Below are 23211 nucleotides of genomic sequence, written 5' to 3' on the forward strand. Positions count from 1 at the left end.
CGTCAGATGTCATTCCGACGCTTGTAGCAGTCCTGAGCCATGCGCACCTGGAAGCCCATGGCTGTCACACCATCTGCAACATGCTGCCAGTGGACCCAATGCTGGTGATGCGTCTGACACATAGTCCACAAGGAAGTCCAGTTCCTGCTTGCCGAATGGCTTCTTCCTTGACGTGCCAGAGGCCAGAGCCATGTCTGGGGTCCCAGCCTCTTGCGCAGGAGCAAGCTTCCTCCTTTTGGCCGGTGGTACTGACCCTGAGTGGCCAATGTGGCCCTGATCAGTGGGGGCAGTGGCGCTGGTGGACTGGACCAAGGCAGTGGGTGCTGGTATGAGGACAGAAGGTCTGGCTTGGGTCTGAGTCACTGCCGGTTGGTGTTGGCTGCATCTGCACATGCAGTTACCACCACCCAGCTGCTTGGGGGAGCAGATGTCATAACTGCCCCAGATACGTGTGCCCCAGTCACAGCTACACCGGAGCCACGTGACCCGCACCTCCAGACAAGAGGGAAATCATCCTGGGAGTCCTCGCCATGAAAAGCAACATGCGCTGCTTGACCCAGAGCCCGGGTGGTGGTGCCCACAGCTGCACCTGCAGCTACCACCACCGGTGGGCCCATGACAGCAGATGTAAGTTGCTGTTGCATCATATGGGCACCAGGTTGTAATGCAACAGCTGCATCACCAGGAGCCACAGGGGGTGGCGGCATGTCTTCACCAGCATGTGATTGGTCATCCTGCCCCAGTGGGGCACCCTTGTCTGTTCCCCCTCTGTAGCCACCCTGGCCACCCTAGACTCCCCGTTCTCCATGTTTCCGCACTCATGTGCCCGACCACGCCTAGCCCTGGGAGGACACCCAACTTTGCTGCCCTTAGCCTTTGGTGGCCTCCCAACCATGGCACAGATGGAAAATAGCCGATGGAAGGTGCACTCAACAATTGTCCTGGGCAATTCGCTAGAAGGGGGCAGGGTACTGGATGGAATAGGTACCACAGTGCTCCTGCAAGGCTGTCGATGACCCCTGCGGAAAAATGACGGGTCATGCAATGCTCAGGCACCCCCAAAAATTAGAAAAAAAGAAATAAAATATTGACAAAATATAAAAACAAGAAATTGTAATTTTACAAAAGAAAAATGTACATGCGACCCCGGTAGCCCACGTGCATGGATTTAACCTCCAGCAGTAGGGTGTGGCACCCAGGGACACAAAAAACACATAGACGTGGAACACGCATGCTACTATGACCTCGAAAATGGTACGCGATGCACAGGGGGAACCACAGTGGGAAAGATAGCTTGCGCGACTCACCGCCTGCCTTGCGTGGAAAAAAAAACATGCGTGCTTGTCCGCGTAGGCAACACCCCGCCAAAAGAAGAGGTACGAACTTCAAATGCTGTGAAGTAATCGCATGTGATTCCAGAAGAGTAAACACACGCTTCGGTCTCCATGAACAGCACGTACAGTGGACTGCTGGCCTGCGCTCATCTTTAACCTGTGCTGAAGGCAATGCCCATGTCATTGGAGTGCATACACGCTAAGGCCCTTTCTTCGAATCACACGCATTCCCTTGCGGAAGTGCTGTTTTTGCACGTGCAGATGCACCCGTGCCGAGGGAAACGCCCGCGTATGTTACGTCACATACGCGCTTATGCATTAAAATTAAGGGCCTTTCCTCGAATTACACGCTGACGTGCTGTTTTTTCACGTGCAAAATCACACCATATCAAGCTGGCACGCAACAACACACGGAAGACCACGCTCCTGCCCAGAAGGACATTTTCCTGCCCGTAAGAGCCCGGAGCCAACTCCCACCAGCCATCTGCTGCTGCCTGCTGGCCACGTGCCCTGCTATTTGCTACCTGCACGTCAGTCATCTGCAAGGGTCCAGCTGCTGTGACAACCCCTGCTGGAACAGAAGACTCACGACTCTAGTTCCATTGCTCAACAGCCCAGCACAAGGACCCAGTTGCCCACCCAAACCTGCCTCGGCGGTTGCCATGTCGGGGGAAACACCATCGGAGACCACTGGCAACTCCCAGCCAGAGAGGCAGAGGGCTGCCAGCTTCACAGCATGAGAGGTTGGCATCCTGGTGGAGCAAGTCCTGGTGCATTATGATGCCCTCTTCGGAAGAACACGCGCCGACAAGGATGGACAGAGAAGGATCTGGATGGATATTGTGGTTGCCATCAACACGGAAGGGGTGGCAACCCGCGACCTACCACACGTCCATAAGAGCTGGGAGGACTTCAGGTCCAGGACCCTCAGGAAGGCCCGGTGCCTCTTGGACGCAGCGGATGCAGAGGGGTGCCAGGTCTGCCTTACCGACGACCAGATTAGGGTCCTGGAATGCATACACCCAGCACTTCACCTCCAGGTCCTTGAGAGGCAGACCCGTCTGGAGTCGAGCAGTAAGTGTCCATGTGTACTGATTGGACGCAGTGAATGTTGAGGTGTGCCAGGAGTGTGCAGCTTGGACAAATGTCTGGAAAGGCCCATGTATGGATGTGTATGTGCAGGGACATGAGCCTGCCACATGTGAGTCCAGTCATGTGTGATGCACATCAATGGTGTATGTGTTCCAAAGCATGATGCACAAATGCATGTGGAGACGCACACATGTTAGCATTTCTGTGTATGTACTATGCCATGGTTGTGGTGTGACACATGGATGCTGGTTCCACCTTCATGTACGTGCACGGTGTACATGTGTATGTGTGTGTGTTTGACATGTGTGCAACTGTGATACGCCATGGATGCATGTGACACAGACATGTAGGGAGCCGATTGGCAGATGTGACATAGTTGCCGGTTATTGCACTGTGACAGGTGGTGGAGATGTACAGATGCATGTCTGTCTGGTGGTGTGTGTGCATTTGTTTGGCACTCCCTGTATTGCTTGTGATGTCAGGCTGACCTTCGGATGTTCATGCTGTTGTGTGTGTATGGATGCTGCTACCTGCTGTACCATTCCTGTTAATTTGTGCATGTGTGTGGTTTCAATTGATATGTGTGTTGTGGAGTGTTATGCCATCTGTGAAGTTTGACACTGCCACTCATGTGCAACTGTCATGTGTGTATACAACCATTGTGCAGTGCCCTGATGCCTGTTTTCTGTCTCTCCCTGTCTGCAGCATCGACTGATGAAGAGGGCGGAGACGGTGCTGTGGAGCACAGCAGCAGGGATCCCACCGCCAGCCGGAGACGCAAGGCCCAGCTCACCTCCCAGGTAGTCATCTCTTCGGGGAGTGAGGAGTCTGGTGGTGCATCCATGGCCACAGCTGTTGAGGGAAGGTCCAAGAGGCAGCGTTTGGAGGTGGACTCCTCGGCAGCAGTAGGGGCAGCTGAGCCCTCACAAGGGCCTATGGAGGAAGATGGCACAGAGTCATGCAGGTTGGTGTGGGGTTTGGTTGGGGAGGAAGCCGCAGAAGGCCCACGCACGTGGCCTGGAGGGGGGATTCCACTGATGCTAGTGGTGCATTCCAGGGGCAGGGACAGGAGGCAGCACAGGCCGCTGCGGAGGTGCCTATGTGTAATCCTGTCCCTGATCCTGTGACTGCATCATCCGGCACCAGCAGGGATGCCTCTGTCCAGACCTGTTTTCAGGGAGGGGATGTGCATACAACAACTGGCCTTCCTCTCCCTGCGGACATTGCAATCCGTGACCAGATTGAGCCTGTCCTAGCTGGGGTGGCGTTGCGCCAACGTGGGATTTGAGATGACGTGCAGGGTTCTCGTCTGGACAATGCACGTCTTTTCCAATCCCTCTTTGGCCGTGTCGACCTACTAGGACAGGTCGTCGGCACTGGGTACATCCGTGTGCTGGAACTTCTTGCGACCCCTTCCTCAACTGAACCCCCTATGTGCCAGTCGTCCTCTGTGCAATATTTCTTCCCAAGTATCACCTGGGCCCCCTGTGGATCTGCCCTTGTGCCAGCGGGCAGGCTGGTGGAGGGCACATCCCTGCCACATTCAGGAGTCAGAGGTCAAGCAGGGGTAGACTCCCCACCAACTGGACCCCAGCAAGAGGAGGACATGCAGGCATCAACAGGAAGGGCATGTGCACGGCAGCAGCAGTCTCAGGGTGGGAGCGATCATGGCTCGGGGCCATCAACATCACAGGGGCAAGCATCGGCTTGGAGGAGGCCAGGGCTGCATCCCTGTGAGACCTCGAGGCCAGGGAAGCGGCCCGCCTCTGGGACATTGACATAGAGTTTAATGATGCCCTGGCCCGGAACATCAAAGAGTGAGCCATTGGACTAGCCCGCCACCTTTGTACATAGTTCTTTAGGCTTAGGTTTCATTTGTTTTATATTTTTTTGGGAGTTCATGGACTTTGCTCTACTTTATGTATATCGTTTTTTAATAGGATTTTTGGTAGGTTTCCTTTTGTTTGGGGATCATGGATCAATGTTTTTTTGTGCTTTTGGTTTTTATTTACTTTATATTGAATTTGGCGATGGACCACTTTTCAGTTTTCATGTTGTGGATTTTTGTTTTTCATTGGATTTTACTCTTTTTTTGGCATTGCTTTCATTATTTCTTAATTTGCAAGTGTGATTTTCGTTATGCTATTTATTATGTTTTTAATACATTTCATATATCTTCATTATTGGTGTTGTGCACTCTCATTGGTTTTATGCATTTCTCTATGAGCATTGCCTCAGTCATGTGTTGCCACTGTGTGGCTCTGTTGTACATTTATGCATGGCCATGCTGGTTCTTTTAAGACTCTCATGACATGGGTAATATGGGAGTGGGTGCAGTGGATGGTTGCGTGCTTGTACTGGGGGTCAGGGGGGATTTGGGTTGGCATGAGGGCCATGGGTCTGTTTTGTTATGACATGGTGTTTGGTGGGCCATGTGTCAGGGCCTGCTGGCAGGTGCCCTTTCAATGTGGGGGGCATGAGTCGGGGCCTACTGGCAGGTGCCCTTTAAATAGGGGGTGGGAGACATGAGTTGGGGCCTACTGGCAGGTGCCCATCAATGGGGGGGCATAGTGCCCTTTAAATGGGGGGGCATGAGTCAGGGCCTGCGGGCAGGTGCCCTTTCAATGTAGGGTGGGGGTGTGGGGGACATGAGTCGGGGCCTGCTGGTAGGTGCCCGTCAATACGGGGTGGGGGACATGAGTCGGGGCCTGCTGGCAGGTGCCCGTCAATGGGGGGTGGGGGCGGGCATGAGTCGGGGCCTGCTAGCAGGCGCCCTTTAAATGGGGGGTGGGCAGGTGTGGGGGACATGAGTCGGGACCTGCTGGCAGGTGCCCGTCAATGGGAGGAGGAGGGGCATGAGTCGGGCCTGCTGGAAGGTGCCCGTCAATGGGGGGTGGGGGGGCATGAGTCGGGCCTCCCAAGTGCATGGTGACATGTGGACTGCCTGTGGGGTATGCCCAGGGGTGATGGGCTGCCTGCAGGGCATACCGAGGGGTCAAGGTCTGCCTGCGGGGCATGCCCCGGGGTGAAGGGCTGCCTGCGCCCATGCCCAGGGGTGAAGGGCTGCCCTCGGGCATTCCCAGGGGTGATGGGCTGCCTGCGGGCCATGGGTGGGGTGGAGGGCCACACCCGGGAGGGCCCACACTGCCCAATCACGTGGAAAACACCCTGTGCACCTCTCGGAATATGCGTACCCCGCTCGCACCAGTAAAAACGTGTGTAAAACACACTGTGCACCCCTCAGAATATGCGTATCCCGCTCGCGCCAGTGAAATCACGTGTAATAGTCCCCTGAAGGGCTGCCTGCGTGGCATGGTCAGGGTGGATGGGCTGCCTGCGGGGCATGCCCAGGTGTGATGGGCTGCCTGCGGGGCATGCCCAGGGGGGAAGGGCTGCCTGCGGGGCATGGTCAGGGTGGATGGGCTGCCTGCGGGGCATACCCAGGGTTGAAGGGCTGCCTGCAGGGCATGGTCAGGGGTGACAGGCTGCCTTCGGTCATAGGGAGGGTGGATGGTCTGCTTGCGTGTATACTGGGGTTGTGCGGGGAGTATTACACGTGATTTCACTGGCGCGAGCGGGATACACGTATTCCGAGGGGTGCGCAGGGAGTTTTCCACACGATTTGCCTGGCGCAAGGGCGGTATGCATATTCCGAGGGGTGCGTGGGGAATTTTCCACGTGATTTCGCTGGCGCAATTGGGGTACGCGTATTCCGAGGGGTGCGCAGTGAGTTTTCCATGTGATTTCGCTGGCGCGAGCAGTGTACACGTATTCCGAAGGGTGCTCAGGGTGTTTTCCATGTGATTTCACTAGCGCGTGAGGGCTGTGTGGTGTTTTTAGCGCATTTTCATGGTCGGGGGGCTGTATGCTGGTCCACTGGCCTTTGCGCCATGTACTGGATTCCCTTCTTAAAACTGGTCACCCGAAAACAACAAATTGCATAATAGCCATATCTTATATACCCCTTGCCTGCCTTACATCAAAGGGTAGGCAGTAATTGCTACCCTTGTGGGAGCTAGTCATTGTCCTGACAAGGATCACTTTGAACCACTGGTTTCCAGAAATCTTCCTTTGAAATTTATTTTTCTATGGGGAGGTGACATGATGTCCAAGAGAAATCAAAGAACGGGGGTCCTAAACTGGCCCCAAATGTTTTGTTTTCATTGAAACACAGTCCCAGACAGCTAATGCATATAAGAATCTGCCAATGAAATGAGTCACTGGACAATAAGCTGACAACAAAATCACAGCGGCAAATAAACAACAAAAGGTTTTGCACAGTATCATTGTAGATTCTCTGACGTTAATGTGTCAAAACTAGAAGTGTCTAATATTTAGATTATACTAAATAATCACTAGGCACGTGGAGCAAACAATTGCATGTTTTGAATCAGGGCTGCACTTGCTTAAAGTGGAACTTTGGGTTCCATCAGGATGTTTGCAGGAATGCACATCCTACTCTAATTAGCCATTTTAACAAACTACAAGGCAGCAGGTGACTGGTGTTAGTAGGCAGACTCGGCATAGTTGCATTTTGCACTATACCTTTCAGCATGGATCATTATGAAAGTGAGATCTAAATAGAAAATGTCTGTTTTGGAGACATAATTAACAGCATAATTTTATATTAAAAACTAGAAGAACTCGGACTAGTCCACTCTCACAGATGGCCTCTGTCACACAGTGTCTGGACCAGCATCAAGGTGAAAGTATCTACTGTGGCTATGTCCATATGATCGCTGAGATCCAGCATCGTGCTGGATGCCCATATTCAATTCTTTTAAAAAGAAAATGGCTAATGCAACAACTTTAGATTCTCTCTCCCTGCATAGCCATTAATCATGTAAGAGGCATGTGGTAGTTTGAAAAGTAAAGTGAGTCTCACACACGTAACATTTCAAGATATGGATTGAACAAACTATTGCAAATGGCGCTTTTTCAATCAGGGACAGTTTCTCTCTCTCCCTCTTGGTCAGACGCATGCTAACAAAGGCAATGCTTTGTGCAATCCCTTCTGAATTTGCTGCCCCATTTCCAAATTAACAGGCATATGTTTGGATGACACATTCCTGTCAGAGAAACAGGATCTTCAGAACTGGAGCAATGCAGAAAGCATCATTGAAGTCCTGAAAAGTTTTTTTGCAGGCAGAATCCAAACCAATATCTTTGGCATTTTCTTTGATGTCAAATCATTCAGCAGAAGGGAAATAGTCCTTTACTTCTCGTGAAAAGACTGGTCATGCCCATTCAGGCCAAAAGATAATCTCACTTCGGTCTCAGTGGTAGGAATGCCCCAACTGTGAGCGACTTGCAATTTTGTCTGAACAGGCTGCTTTTTACCACCAGCCACTTTCTGTACTGGGCAAGTCACAGTAGTCTTTGTTATCTGGTACTTTGACTCATTGATTGTGAAAACCACATTCTGATGCCATGTAACACCTGTTTTAGATGAGAAAGATGGTCTTCCCAGGTGTGGCGGTTTACCCACCTTTTGTTAGGTATCATTAATTCAAAGCTATGCTTTCCATTTAAACGATGTGAATTTAGAAAGATTTTATACTGAAATACCATGTAATCTATGTATAAAAGAAATGTTCTGTTAGTTTGTTGCAGTATTTTTGTTTTTGTGGGTTTGTGGCTTGGCAGAGCGTTGCTCCTTATACAATGCCACACCATTTCACCAGTCTGCACCAAATGTTACATGGTTACCTGTTACGACCCTCCAGACAATACTGGCTACATGACATTTGGACACTCCACCTTGTTCCCCGGATTTCAGCACAAGTCAAAATTTGTTGGTGGGTCTGTGGCTTGGCAAAGTGTTGTTGCTTATACAATTCCACACTGTTTTACCAATCTGCACCAAATTTGTCATGCTTACTTGATAGGACTCTCCGGACATTACTGGCTACATGACATGTGGACAACCCACCCATTTCCCCAGATTTCACCAAAAGTAAAAATGTGTTTGTGGGTTTGTGTCTTGGCATAGCATTTTTCTTTATACAATTCCACACCATCTCACCAATCTTCAACACAACTTGCATAGTTACCTTTTAGGACCCTTTCAGATATTGCTGGCTACATAACATTTGGAGAACCCAACCCTTTCTCTGGATTTCATCCAAAATGAACATGTATTTGTCAGTTCACCAGGAAGGGAAACAAACAATATATGAGCAGCAAATGGACCTGAGATGCAAAGGTGAAGGCAGGTAGCATTCCAGAAGTTTCCAAACCTTTGCTGCATCAGGTGAAATTACTTTTCCTGAGGATTTTTGCAAGATGGAGCCTGCCGACAAAGCCATACACCATGTTTACCGCGAAGGGAAACCCAAAAATGTTGTTTCTAAACTAAAGCTTCACAATGCCATAAATCATGTTCACCAGGACGGGAAAAAAATGTTGTATCAAATCAGGTGAAATCACTTTTCCAGAGGATTTTTGTGAGATGGTGCCTGCCAACAAATCCGGAAACCATGTTCATTGGGAAAGGAAAAAAATATTTCTCAACCGGTCCCGACATGAGGAACACAACTGGATGCATATTTATGAGATATTTGCACTGCAATGCGTCATAATGACTGCACCAAAACAGGGTGAGGCGGAGCAGCGACCTACAGGATCTTTCACTCACAACAATTGATGATAGTGTTATCATGTTGTTTTACAGAATCCATTTGGAGAACGAGTACTTCTGTTACTTAATGATAACCATAAGCAGAGCAAAAGTGTTAATTAAAGATAAATTATCTAATGCAACAGCACTTTTGTATTATTTGTGTCATCTAAATATGGAAAATGCACTCATACAATTTCTATTCTAGTGTTCTGTAAGTAAATGATAGACACATGTCCAACAGAGGTTTAGTATAATTATGGACAGATCAGTTTACTACCTGAGTGTTATTATAAATAAAGACAGATAAATGACATATTTCTGTTAAATATCATAGAGCACTTTTTCTTTCATTGTCCTGCATAGACAGATATCCACAAGAAAATGTTTTAGACCCTGTCCCAAAAAAGGGTGTGTTTTCTTTGTATAATGCTGAAGAAAATATCTAAACTGGAAAATACTGCTGATATTATATTTGTGGTTTTGAGCAATTTGAGTAGGTCATGGTGGAGAAGAGAAAACATCTCTAAACAATGCTTTTAAAGAAGCTCTATTATCCATTTTTATAGATTATAGTATTATTATTGTATTTATTTGTGATCATGTTAATGTTGAAATATTGGATTCCTGTCATGATTGCAGTTTTTAACTTTTGTATTTAATGTCTTTTCTAAAAATGTGTACTTATATGGTTTTATCTGAAAGAAAGTGCTGATGGATGGGATATTTTATTTAGCTTTTATCTTCGGTGAAACAGAATTCATAACGCAGGGTTTTCATTGTGTTATTTGTGTATGTTTATCTACAAGGCCGCCTTTCCAATAGATTGATGAATGCACTGTAAGATAGTAATGGCAAATTCAAATCAGCAGATATTTATATGAACAGTGACTTCTGGCCCAGTTGTTGATTAGGGCCTATAACTAAGTGCCAAGGATGAGTATTCTCGTCCTTTTTGCATAGACTTGCATAATAGCTTGACAATTAAGGGGTTGAATTAGTCTACTAAAAAGTCATTTATTCATGACATCACATGTCTTTGTCGATAGGACATTAGCAACACATGTCAAATTGTGATGTGCTGCACACAAATGATGTATTTGAAAGTGGCAATTGGTAAATACATTTTCGGCTTTTGCAAGTGAACCCTTGCCCGACTAGAAAGTAAAAAAAAAGAAGCTCTCATTGTAGCAGAACATAATCACTATGTTAAGCATGCAGTCACAAAAACATAAGGATGACTGCTGATTCCGGATTTTTTTGCAAATATGCATATCATTCTTAATAATATTATTAATGACAATAATGTCAATTACAGGAATTTTATGGGCAATACATTTTTCAGTCACATTTTGATTTTACATTCCGAGGTGGAGGGCTATCTCATAGTAAGCACAATTACTCACAGAAGAGAAATGAATGGGTTAATCGAAGCAAGATTGAGGAAAGGCTAGAGGGGCTGAGTCACTGAAGGGAACATTCCACAAATTCTGTCCAATCTAGAATGATGTCAGTGTCAAATAATGCAACCTGGGTGGAGTTTTTTGGCATTCAAGCTCAAACACACAGGCAAAGGGCAGAGTTTAGGGAAACAGAAAAGTAATACAGCCTGTTAGACAGGCTGAAAGTACATTAGGGAAGCACCTGGATTTAGCTCATGGAAAATCTCCTTAAGAAATCTTTTTTGAGATGGGGCTGAATGCAGAGGCCTTTCACAAAACAGAATCAAATCACGCAAGAAGGATTTTCAGAGTAGGTGGATAGAATGAACGGAAGGTCCTATTTGACAGTGATATTGAAAGCCGGTTGAGGTTCTTACCTACTCCAAGCCTTTAAAAAACAAACCAGAAGTTAGTTCAATAATCCCAGATTATTTAGATAAATGGCCAAAGAATTCATTAAATTCCACATTGCAAATAAAAGTATTTTGGGGCAATCCTGTTTAAGAATGATGTCACTAAAAGAAGTATTGGGCCTGCAAATTAAACTTTGTGGAATTATATTTAAAAACCATAGGACCTCATTACCTGTTTGGCAGTATTACATTGGTAAATCTGCCAAAATACAACCAAACAGAAATAGTGTAAACTCCACTTGGTCCTACAGATTTTCAGTGGGATTACAAATTGTGATAGCACAGTTCAAATCCCCATTTTTGGAGCTTGTAGGACTCCATGGGGGTTTTGGTGGAATTTCCATGGAGGGTAAAATTATTAATTAATTTGCTGTATTTCTGCCAGAGCCAATTATATCTGGGTTTAAGATTATGGTGTACTCTCACAGATTTATAAAACTGATAAACTGTTTTATCCGTAAAAACAACAATTCACATCAAAACAATCCTAAATTCATGTTCATGAAAGTGGTATAGGCCAGTGGTTCCTTTCTCCTCTTTGGTCCCAAGGAAATGCCAATTTAAATAACCAACTTCATTTTCCTAAGTCACATTACACAATTCCTAATACCAATAAACATATTTTTTCTTAGATTCCTATTCCATTTCAATTGCCCGCTCTCAACATTGTATGTCACTTTTATATGTTAAGTCATTTTTACAATTCAAAATAAAAGTTATACCTGGTAATAATTTCCCTTTATTTCAAAAAGCCTTGTCCTTGGTGCTGATGTAAATTCTATTGCTCAAATCACCATAAACTTTCAACACAACTTGCCAAATGTATTGAAAATTACTCTGTGAAACTCAGGAACTTATGTCCATCTAATTAGAAAGAATCTGTTGTGGTTTCATTTGATAAGTGAACATTAGATTTGTTTTCCCATATCATTTATTGAACTGAATATAATATCGTGCAGCAGTCGCAGCACTATAGTTAAGCTGAGTTGCATGATCCATAGGAAACACGAAAATTCAATTGCTAATAATGTTTGATTTTTAGGACGAATTTGATTGACATATGGCAAACCTAAGGCTGAACATTCTAAGAACTATTCGGTTAAACTGGGAAAAGGTTATTAATAAAGCAAAAAAAACTGTTTTTGGGGTACTCTGATTCATTTTGCTACACAGAAAAAGTTATAATTGGACCAGGATGAAACAACCTGGTCTAGGAGCGCTGACTTGATTTCTAGGCAGATTCTGGGGTTATTCTGTCCAGCATAGTTATATATATGTCCCACAATGCATCAGAGTGGCTTTTCAGAAATGAAAAAGCTGCCATTTTATTTCGATGCGAGAGATTGCCACACTAATTTCAGGGTTAGACGAAGATAAAAAGTGTAAAATAAATCCATTTGGAAGAGCAAAATATAATGGCATCAGGCTAGAGGTGGGGAGGGGGAAAGAGGATACTATGTGAAATTGTGGAGTTTGGGATGCAGTAGATAATTAGATTGCCCAAAGGGATTAACAGTAACTGTGACTATAACCACCACTATATAAGCGTGGTTATAATGTTAAATATGAGAAATGTGAGTGTGTCAGAGGAAAGATCGAGTGAATATGAACAGACAGTGTTGTGGCAGTGTTACAAGGGGAGGAGAGTGTGTTTGGTTGTAGGGAGGGAAGCTGGAGCTGGGCGCACTGCAAGATATTTCAAGTACTTAAACATTTGAAAATGAAGGGCACATGTGTGATTCCTGTAAAAAAAAACTGCAGTTATTAAATGGTGCATTTTAAATGACAAGGATTATGAAATAAATGAGTCAAAATACAGGCTTCTACTGACACATAGGGGGTCATTATGAGTTTGGAGGTAGCCATGGTGCTATTAGCGCCATGGCTGCTTCCAAACTCGTGTCCGTGTCGGGGTTCCCTGAATGGGGACTTACCGGGTCATTCCAACCTTGGAGGACCCGGTAAGTCCCCATTCAAAATACCCATCCCCATTCCCATTTGAGCCCCCATAGGGCTCAATGGGAATGGGGAGGGAGCTAATAACGGGCCTGTTAATAACGGGCCCGCTATTAGCTCCCTGGTGCCTTAGCGACTCCTGCTAAGGATGGCTGGCTTTACCAGCTGGCCTTAGTGGGACCTGCTAAGGGACCTCGTAATGCGGCGGTAAGGGGTTCACTGCACCAGCATCCTTACCGGCGCCGTTAAGCCCTTACCGCCACACTTGTAATGACACCCATACTGTAAAAAATGGATGATATATGCTTTATCAATCCATCTATACAGCATGTTATTTGTTTTCTATTTTTAATCACTGGAAATATGTATGTCCAATGACCTAAATGGGGAAAGAAATATAGGCTATGTGAATATTAATTGAAGAGGGCATTTCTGCCATTTTGTTGAATTGGGCCTAGACTCTGTGGCTATTAAACTGAGTTTAGGCCTTGTGAACATTGCAAGTGGATGTTTCTGCCATTTGTTGTAGCAGATTTCATTTCTGAAACATCCTAGAGAACCTTTCAGGTTGCCAATTAAGCTGCTGGATGACTGGCAGCGCACATATGAATCATTGTCCAAAAATTAGGCCTTGATTATATTTTCTCATAAGAATACCTTTCCCAGAGACAAGAGCGTTCCAATCACTAACAGTTTGTGTCCTTGGCATATGCAGACGAGAATGCAATAGTAAGAAGGACATGTTTTAATGTGGCAGAGCTGCAGGTTTTGGGGATAGTTTAGGATGCCCAAATGTCTGGTCGCACAGGAGAGAACAGCATTGTATCTAGTTTGCTGTGGTGCGAGCAGATTTTTCTCTTTTTAATAACTGCACATAATTAGGTTATCTGCATTGGGATACACATGAATGTAACATATTACTGTACTAATCAATTACGATACAGCAATTTATGCTCACTTAGGTTTATGTAGGCAGGAACCAATAGGATGGTTCGCACGTGGTTACCCCTAATGTCTACAATATAAACAAATCTATTCTAATGTTGTAGTTTTCACCTTAATATACTAATGTTATATGTGGTTGTGTCAAGCTTTTTCAGTGTTTGTGGTCTCATAAGACCTGCTGTACACGAGGCCATTATTGCATTTGCATTAAAACTGTGTTTGCTTGCAGTTTGTGTGTCTCTTTATTCTTTCCTGAAATTTCCTGCGGGTCTACATTACTTCAAGGGAGGTTCTCAAAAAGAAGATTTGGAGGTCAAAGGAGGAGAGGGAACTGGGATAGGAGGAGGGGCAATTGGATCTAAAGAACATTAGGGTTGGAACATGTAGTAAGGGGTAATGAGAATGGAACAAATATCTATTTTTTTGATTCTCTTGTTCTTTTCATATTTTTGTTTTTTTTAGGTTCAAAAATGGGGGGGATTTGCCACCCCCCCAAAAAAAATAATTACCAGTGTCAGTTTTGTTTGTTGATTTGTGATTGCAACTGCCAACTCGTCTAGCGTGTAACCTCGTGAGAGAATCCTATTGTGGCAGACAAGGCACAAAATCCTGAATCGCTCCGGTTCGCCACCATCATGATGATAGCAGGTTGGGTAGCAGGTGGTATTTCCATTGCCCTGATGGTTGAAGGCACTGCTCTTATGGCCCTGGGTGTTGCTAGAGAAGATGTGGACGGAGCTGATGGTGGTGCAGTTGGGTGCACCACTGCAGACCTGTTCTGCTGTTTGAGATCTATGGGACTTGACCTTCAGCTTTTGGTGGAGCTGCCGGTAGGGCTTGTCCACCTCATCCTGGTGAATGCTCACCAGATGTTGGATGAGGGTTGAGATACTCACATTCTCAGATGGCACGTTGGATGGCCCTCGTTGCATCACATTTCTGCTGAAGGTACAGAGGACTTCCTCCACTGCCTGCAAGAGGTGGTGCACCAGCACCAGGAAAAATCTCCAGGTTTCCAATGCCATCATGATGCTCTGTGCCTTCTTGCACGGGGCTCAGGCGGTGGTTAGCCAGACTAAGTCATCTTCTGGAGGGACGAGGACCTGTTGGATGCCATCGTCGCTGCTGTCACTGGGTCCTGACGTGGTGGTAAATGGAGGACCAGGGAGAAAAATGTATGAAGCAAAAAAAAAAGACTATGCAAAAAGACAATGGGGTCATTAAATGTTTTCCGGTAATAACAGCTGATACTGGCAAACTGACCTACCATTACAGGTGCCTGATATACCGGTATTATCGGGATATTCTAGGTGATGAAACAGTGGCCTTTCCACGTTCCATGGAGTCTCAGAGGTCTCCATGGAGGGGAATGCCAGTACTACCCGCAGCTTTTAGTTTTTTTGTTTTTGCTGGTGGGGGCCTGATTTACATCCAGCTCTTGGCTGGAGGTAATTCACTGACCCCACACCAGCAAACCTACATTTTGGCATGCAGTTAAAGTGCCAGTTATGGATTTGCCACCACTTTTACTGCCACTTTTACTGTACTATCAAACTAATAATGACTCCAATGCCACCTAAAAGAAACCATTTATTAAGAAAAAGAAAACAAAAAACTAAAATAAAGAATACACTATAGAGACAGATGACAAGACAAGGGAGAGCGGTTTAGCAATAAGGGAAGGTTAAAAGGGTAAGGAAAAGTGTCTCATCCAAAGACAAAAGAGCAATGAAAGAGTTGTACAAACTCCCTATGGGTGTGGTGAAATGGCTTTGTTTATCATGCGGACCAATCAGTAGTCATGTTGTGTAGCAGCGGGGTCATCATTTCCCATCCATGGGTGGCATGGTTTCATACCCGTGTTAACTGAGATTAGAAAGTAAAAAAAAAGCTTTAAAAGCATGATTCAGCAGTTCTCACAGTGTCGATGGAATACAAATGTCTGATTCTGGTGGGGCCTATGGGTGTTGTATTACTAAATTCCATTTTAACCGTTGTCACAAAATGGCTGTGTAACCATTAGTTTGGGTATCCGCGGGAATAGCACATGTAGTTCGAGAGATACGTAGCTGCGGCTATCTCGCCGTCCAACGGGGGTGCACCTCTCATGGCTGAAGTTATGGGCCATGGAAAACAAAAAGCACACAGAAATAAATGGGAAAAATCTTCTTTTTAATTATTTAAATAAGTTGGCAATGTTTGATTGTGGTGTGGCAAGGGGTTGTTTTTTTGGAATTTGTTATTGTAAAGTTTGTTTCATATCAGCAGAGTAGCTATGGTTATAACATACCCAACATAGCTGTGGTTATGGATGCACCAATGGACATCATGTATATTCTAAGGACTTTGATTCCCCCAGCAATAACGGTTTGGTGTAACTGTGGTTATCTTACTGACCACTGGGGGCACACCTCTCTTGCCTGCGGTTATGAGCTGTGGAGACAGAAACAAGTCTTTCTGCAAAGCATTGGCTGACTAAAGTTTATTGGTTTCACAAAATCACTTTAGACAGAGTATTTTAGAAAAGAGTTACATGTTCAAGCTGTGGACAAATATTTTTCACTGGCAGCTGATGGTAATTTCTTTTTGCCAAAAGAAAATTAGTAAACCATCACAGAGAAATGTTGCTTGATTTTATTTTTATTCTTTGAAAGAATGCAAGAGGTGAGTGTTGTGTTTGTTTAATGGTTGCTTAATAACCGCGGTTATGCAGTAATAGTAAAATAAAAATGTTTGCTTTGTACATTTACATGGATATTTATGCAATGTAAAAACTTTGTTAAAGGGTTGTTATGGTTACAAGTAAAACCAAAAAACCTCTGAAATTAGCAAGCTATGGTAAGCTAATCAACCATAACTCGCACCACCACCGTGCACTGCTAAGACTAACACACAGGACATGAAAGATTGTATCACAAATTTAATTTACTTGTAACCATAACGTCACTTTAAAAAAGTTGTTTAATTGAATTTCATAGGTTTTTATTTACGCAACTTAACCATTACGTCCCGTTAACAATTTGTTTTCAGTAAGTGATGGTGTGTCCGTGAACGCGTCCTCGCTTCAGGAACGGTTCCCTGCTACGCGGACAGTTCAAAACTGCATGTCCTCCTGATCTAAAAACTTTCAAGCTCAAAATGCACCTTTGCACAGCTCCTACACCTATTCCTACTCATTATCCATTACCAATCCCGCACAGAACACATACTTGGAAGAATATTAGCAAAACTGCTGAACTGCTATTTATCTTAAAAATGGTTTGCCATCCCTCCTCCACAAGAGCCACCACCACCACCAGCTGGAGACCTACACAACAAAAATCACAGTACTTCCAAAGACAATGAAAAGGACCAAGATGACGAGGTAGAGGAAGTGCCCACCTCTACCACCCAGAGAGCATCATGGGTGTGGCAGTTCTTTACCACTGTTGGGAATGTACCAAAGGCTAAAGCTACCAATATGAACTGCACTCAGTGCAACACTGAACTCGGTCGCAGAGTACCTGGACAGTACTCCTACGGTGCCACATTTGTGCGCCACCACACCAAATCCAATCACTGCAATGCTCTGAGAAAGGTTGTTCCTTTCTTAGCAAGTAGTAGTCTGTCTTCCTCCACCTCATTTTCCTCAACCAATACTGTAACCACACAGGATACTTTTGTGGGACACAAAATCCCATCAGCTACCTTGCAAGTGATAAAAGAGGCTGTTGATCCATATCTTTCGAAGATAACAGCACTCTGTATATACTGCAATACACCACTCTGCAGGGTGGAGCAATTTCGAAGTGCTTTTGAAGCTGTAATCAGCGAACATTAGAAACGCTTCCCCCTTCATTAGATGTAGATGTAACACACTTCCCCTGTCCACCTGCCCTTCCATATTAGTGCTTGGTGCATCTTCCATCATTTCCATAACAACCTTAGTTTCTGTCCTCTCCTGCAACAACAAAAAAGGTTTCTTTAGGAACCACCTTTCACAGTTAAAAAATAGAACTAAAAGAAAGAATATTATAGACTCCATCTACTTTACATTTCAACATACAATAGATAGACTCAATAAGATTCTCCAACATTTCCATTAGCATTTTGTGTTATGCTAATGGGAAAAATGTGGCGTTCATCCCCCGTTCCAGTGGCTGGAATGGGGGTAACAGCCCGGCAGCCCAGGTAATCGGCCCAAGTGAAGCAAGAGCGGATAGCAAGGACTCCGGCCGTTATCCCCCGTTGCAGCCCCTGCAACAGGGAATGGATGCCTTTAGTACCTCAGGTTTCCAAATTGGTAATACAGGGTGCTAAAAAAAAGTATTTTCCTTCCTACATGGGACACCTGTCGGTATGAAGGAAAATCCTTTTCCAAGATGGCCACCATGGAAAGGGATTGCTGGGACCCATACAGAGCCCTCTTTCTTTTCCACGGCATCCTGCGGGAGGTGAAAAGAATGAGCGAATGTGGCAGTGGCACCCACCACTGCCGAAATAAGGTAAGTAGGTGGGCAGTAGCAAAAAAAAGGAAATAGGGTGGGGGGCAGTTGGCAGCTGGGAGAGCCGTCCATCAGGCGGATTGTTAGCCGTGCTTGAACAGGCGGTTCAAGCGCACTTTCCGGGCCACCTGATTAGCTAGCTCCTCCACCCAGAATGTAGTGGACAATTGTATACTAGAGAAAAATATATAAAGACAGAAATAATTTTCTGGCCCAAATTCTTTTCTCTAGCATACAATAAGGACCATAATCGATGGACCTTGATAGCTATTCACGATCTCTACAGTCCATTTCCAGGCCATGGATCATTAAAAGACACGAATGGAACGGGCACACCATCGTACAGAGCAGCCTTCTACCCTTTTTATTTTTATATTTGTAACACTCCATCAATGCCTGCCTTCAAACAATCATACATCCACCCACCAATCACTTACAAAAACTGTACATATAACTTTATGACCATATTAAGCTTCCACACACCAACTGCCACTTAACAATCTTCTACAAATCTTTTGCATCTGCATTTTGGATGCCAATATTGGATGCCACTGGCTAACTACTGGAGTAATGGAGTCTCTAGGGTGGGATGCAACTTAACCTTAACATCCCTTTAACACAGTTTTTCTGGCAATAGGTTTTTATATTTGAAAATCTTTCATGATGTTTTATCACTGTATCTAAGTTATTAATAATTTCTCTTTTCATATATATGAAAGAAATATAAACTTCCTTTAAGAAAAATATTTTGTGCAACACATACTTAAGTCTGGTGTTATCAGCAGCACATGGATCGAAATCATCATTCAATTGCTCATGTCATAAGGCTTTGTCTTGACCCCAGCCAAACCAAACCATACCTATTATTCACTGCACCTACACTGCATCCTAGCTCAGTGTCCACTATACCCTAATAATGTAACTAATGGCCAGTGCTCATGGCTTGCAGCGATGGCCAGTCTCCAAACCCATGGTGCATGGGCTTTGGCCATGCCACATTCGCCAATAAGCAAATCAGAGTACACATTTGTGTTTGCCGATGGCCAGTCCCACTGCCCAGACACGAACGGGCCGATTCATGGAACAAACGTGCACCGAAAATCCCAGCGCAAGAAGGCGCAAGGAGGCGCAAGCGTGAGAAAGCAAGCGCACGCGTGCGATTCAAGGAAGGCGCTGCGCTACTTTCCCACTGGTTGTGTGCCAAATCCGTGCATGGCGTACGCGGGCACACACGTCATCAAATGGCGTGCACTTCGCGCACAGCAAAAGCACACATACCACAGCGCACACAACAAAAGTGGGCGGAACAATGGCCGTAACATGCGGAATGGGGAACAACCCATGAAAAATAAGGCTTAACTGGGGAAGTACTGCAGGGAACTACATGGAACGCCCACACGCACGCGAACAACCCGTTTTCATGGATTCGAATACGGGAAACCCGCGCACGGCAAAAGATGCACACAGCCGTCAACGCGTCCGCCACACGAAGGCAGGCGGAAGCGTCCCCGCGCACAGCATAAAAGTGCGCGCAAGCAACAAACATGTATATACAGCTACGATGAATGCCCCATTTGTCGCAACACTGATCGTGGGACACAGCAGGAGGAGGAGAATAGCCAGGGCACGCATTTTTTCACCACGGACAAGCCTTTTTGGGATGCCTGACGACCAGGTCTATGGCATGTATAGGTTGCCACCCCATATCATCCTAGACCTGGTCAGGGAGTGGGAAGATGACCTAACATCCCCCACCCTCTGCTCCCAAGCATTGAGCCCCTTGGAGAAGGTGCTCAATGTCCTGTATTTTTTGGCCACTGGGTCTTTTCAGCGGACTACTGCCATAGTGGGTGGGGTTTCACAGGCCACGCAGTCACGCTGCCTCCACCAGGTATTGGCAATCATGACAGCGCGCCCCTCAGTCCGCAGGCACATATACATGCCCAGAAAACCCGCAGAAAGGCAGGCTGTTGTCCAGGACTTTTACAGGGTGGCACACTTCCCCAAAGTGCTTGGTGCCATAGATTGCACCCATGTGGCCCTACGTCCACCTAGGACCACTGAGCACATCTACCGAAACCGCAAGCACTGGCATTCCATCAACGTACAGGTGGTATGCGATGCAAAGGGAATCATCACCTCTGTCTATGCAAACTACCCTGGCTCGACCCATGACAGTTTCATATACAGAATGTCCGCCCTGAGCCGGGCCCTGGAAGCTGGGCAGCATGTCGACACATGGCACCTAGGTGAGTACAAATGCCTGTGCACATGCATGCCTGTCACACACACACACAAATTCACAAACCCCAATAATCACAACCATTATCACCTCTCCAGGGGACAGTGCCTACCCTCTGAGCAACCACATGATTACGCCAATCCGGAACACCAAAACACCACCCCAGGTAAGATACAATGCAGCCCATATTGCAACCAGGGCCATAGTGGAGCACACATTCGGAGTGCTCAAGTCACGCTTCCGTTCCCTTGATCGCTCTGGCGGGCAGCTACTCTATGCACCCCCAGTAGTGTGCAGGATCATTGTGGCAGCATGTGTCCTGCACAATGTTGCAACACGGCAGGGCGTACCGGTGGACATGGTGGTGCCCCCACATCCCCAACCACAGGCATAGGCACTGCCCATGGGAGGGGATAGGGCACGTGGCAAGGAAGCCCGGTCAGAGCTTGTGGCCAGATTTTTCACCTAAACTCCCAACCCTGCGGAGTGCACACAGGCCTGGCACATACCAGGTGACAATCGATGATGACAAAGAGACAGTCAACTGTCACAACCTTACCACCCTGAGATTGTTGCCATGGAATTGCCACATTGTGTGCATCCCTTGCTACTTAAACACAAGCAATCCAGTGTGACCAAAAGGCACACATGCAAGGTGTGTATCACACCACCCCCCTGCAAAACAGGACATGACTATCGCTGGTATGGCACTCAAACCCTCCCAAACCACAACATGACATGGCAAGCAATAGCCATACACCAACACAGTAACAATAAGGTACACATTGCCATGTGAAAAATGTAAATGGGCATCAGACAATGATGCCTGACATGGAATCAGATGAAATGACTGACCAACAACCTCTCACCCAAAATAAGTCATACCCAAATGCATTCCAAAAGTTGTATTTGAAACATAACAATGAATGCCTGTCCACATGCACAATGTGCATTTCATAATCAACACTGCAGCTACTGTGTGCCATGTCCACCTCCTGCAACACACTGCTCAGCGCACAGCACAGTGAACAGCCATTGTGTGTGATGCACACCCTGAGCATCACATCTAAGCGACAAAATATATAAAATAACAAAATTAGGCATGTACAGGATCCACAAATGGTAATAAAACATTCGCTGCAGGGACACAGTGGGCACCAGAAGGCAAACAGAGTGTACACGTGGACATGTAAGGGTGGTTGTACATGTAGTGGATCATAGTGCGAGAGTGTGGGTCAGTAGGGACATGCACTCGACATATGCATGTGAAATCAAGTGACCATCACTGTCCTCTACACATCACATGTGAACATTCACCATGTGTATACCCCAGTATGTCAAACCACAACTATCCCTTCACACCTGAAAGGTAAACACAACAGATGAACAGGCATTGATGAGCAGAATACATCATGTACATAGTAAAGCACAATTACAATTTCAGGGTGCCCATAACACTGCAGGGCAAGGCAACTATCAACAACAAAACACCCCCCCTCCCTCACAAATCACCACGACCTACTGAACAACTGCATCTGGGTTATTCATCCGACATCCTTGAATTCCACCTGGCCACAGGATCACCCTTCCCCTTTGTCACCATCTCCCACCTTGTGGGTAAAAAGTTGCCAGCACTCTTAGAGTCCACCTAGATTTGCAAAAGCACAAAATCCAAGAGAACTCAAAGCAGGACAACACAGAAGCCAAGCAAATACCCTGAAGGCAGTAAAACAAACCAGAACAGCCTCCAGTAGATGACTTCAACTAGCAGTACGCCACAAAGGCCAAGTACTACCACAATGATGTTAACAACCAAGGTAGCACAGTAAAACAATGTCACAACAGGATCTGAACCATGTGTGTTACATAACATAGAATGATGAAACACGAACGGATGTCTACTGTCACAGCTCCCATGTGCCGGTGATGAAGTGGCACAAAACAACCACCCCCACCGTGGTCTGGGTGCCTGCAAGGTCTAACTCACACAGGCCTCTGAGACCCTGGTGGGGAAGGAGGGTCAGGGATATGCAGTCGGCACAGGCATTGGCATACTGGATAACCGGAATGAGGGGCAGGAGAGGGGAGTAGGATTGACACGGGAAAGTAGGGAATGCACCAAAATGTAGTACACACATTAACACATACACAAATAGACCAAACTTGTTCACATGCACATAGCAGCAAATTACTCAAATGGAAGTCAAAGAGAAACTTATCTCTGGGGTGAGTGCTGGCCTCCTGCCTGCGCACTCTCCGGTCCGGTAACAGGAGCAGTTCAATGCTGCAAAGAGAGCCACAGTTAATAATCTGTGCGTGCCCAAAACACACAAACACACCACCAAATATGCCCCAAAGTAACAAAATACTCTACAAACAGACAATCTTGTGTGGATGCTTCATACCCATACGTAACATTACCCCTGTGATGGTTCATACACAGTCAATGCATTAAGTCAGGCACCGGTGGGTGCGTGGCAAATGGATCACCAATGTGTCACGATTCACACAACATGCATTGTTCCCTGGGTAAGCAGACAGACGCATGTAGCAAGGTCTGACTTCAGAACAAGTCCTGTACCACCATGACCAAAATAAAGTAGCCAGTGCATGTATCAAATTCTACTTGGAAATGAAATGCACTGCACCCGAGTCTGTCCCTTGCTGTCTGTCCCTGTGAGCTG

Source organism: Ambystoma mexicanum, chromosome 6q, assembly GCF_040938575.1.
Source record: "Ambystoma mexicanum isolate Mex_15411 chromosome 6q, UKY_AmexF1_1, whole genome shotgun sequence".
NCBI classification, from domain to species: Eukaryota; Metazoa; Chordata; class Amphibia; order Caudata; family Ambystomatidae; genus Ambystoma; species Ambystoma mexicanum.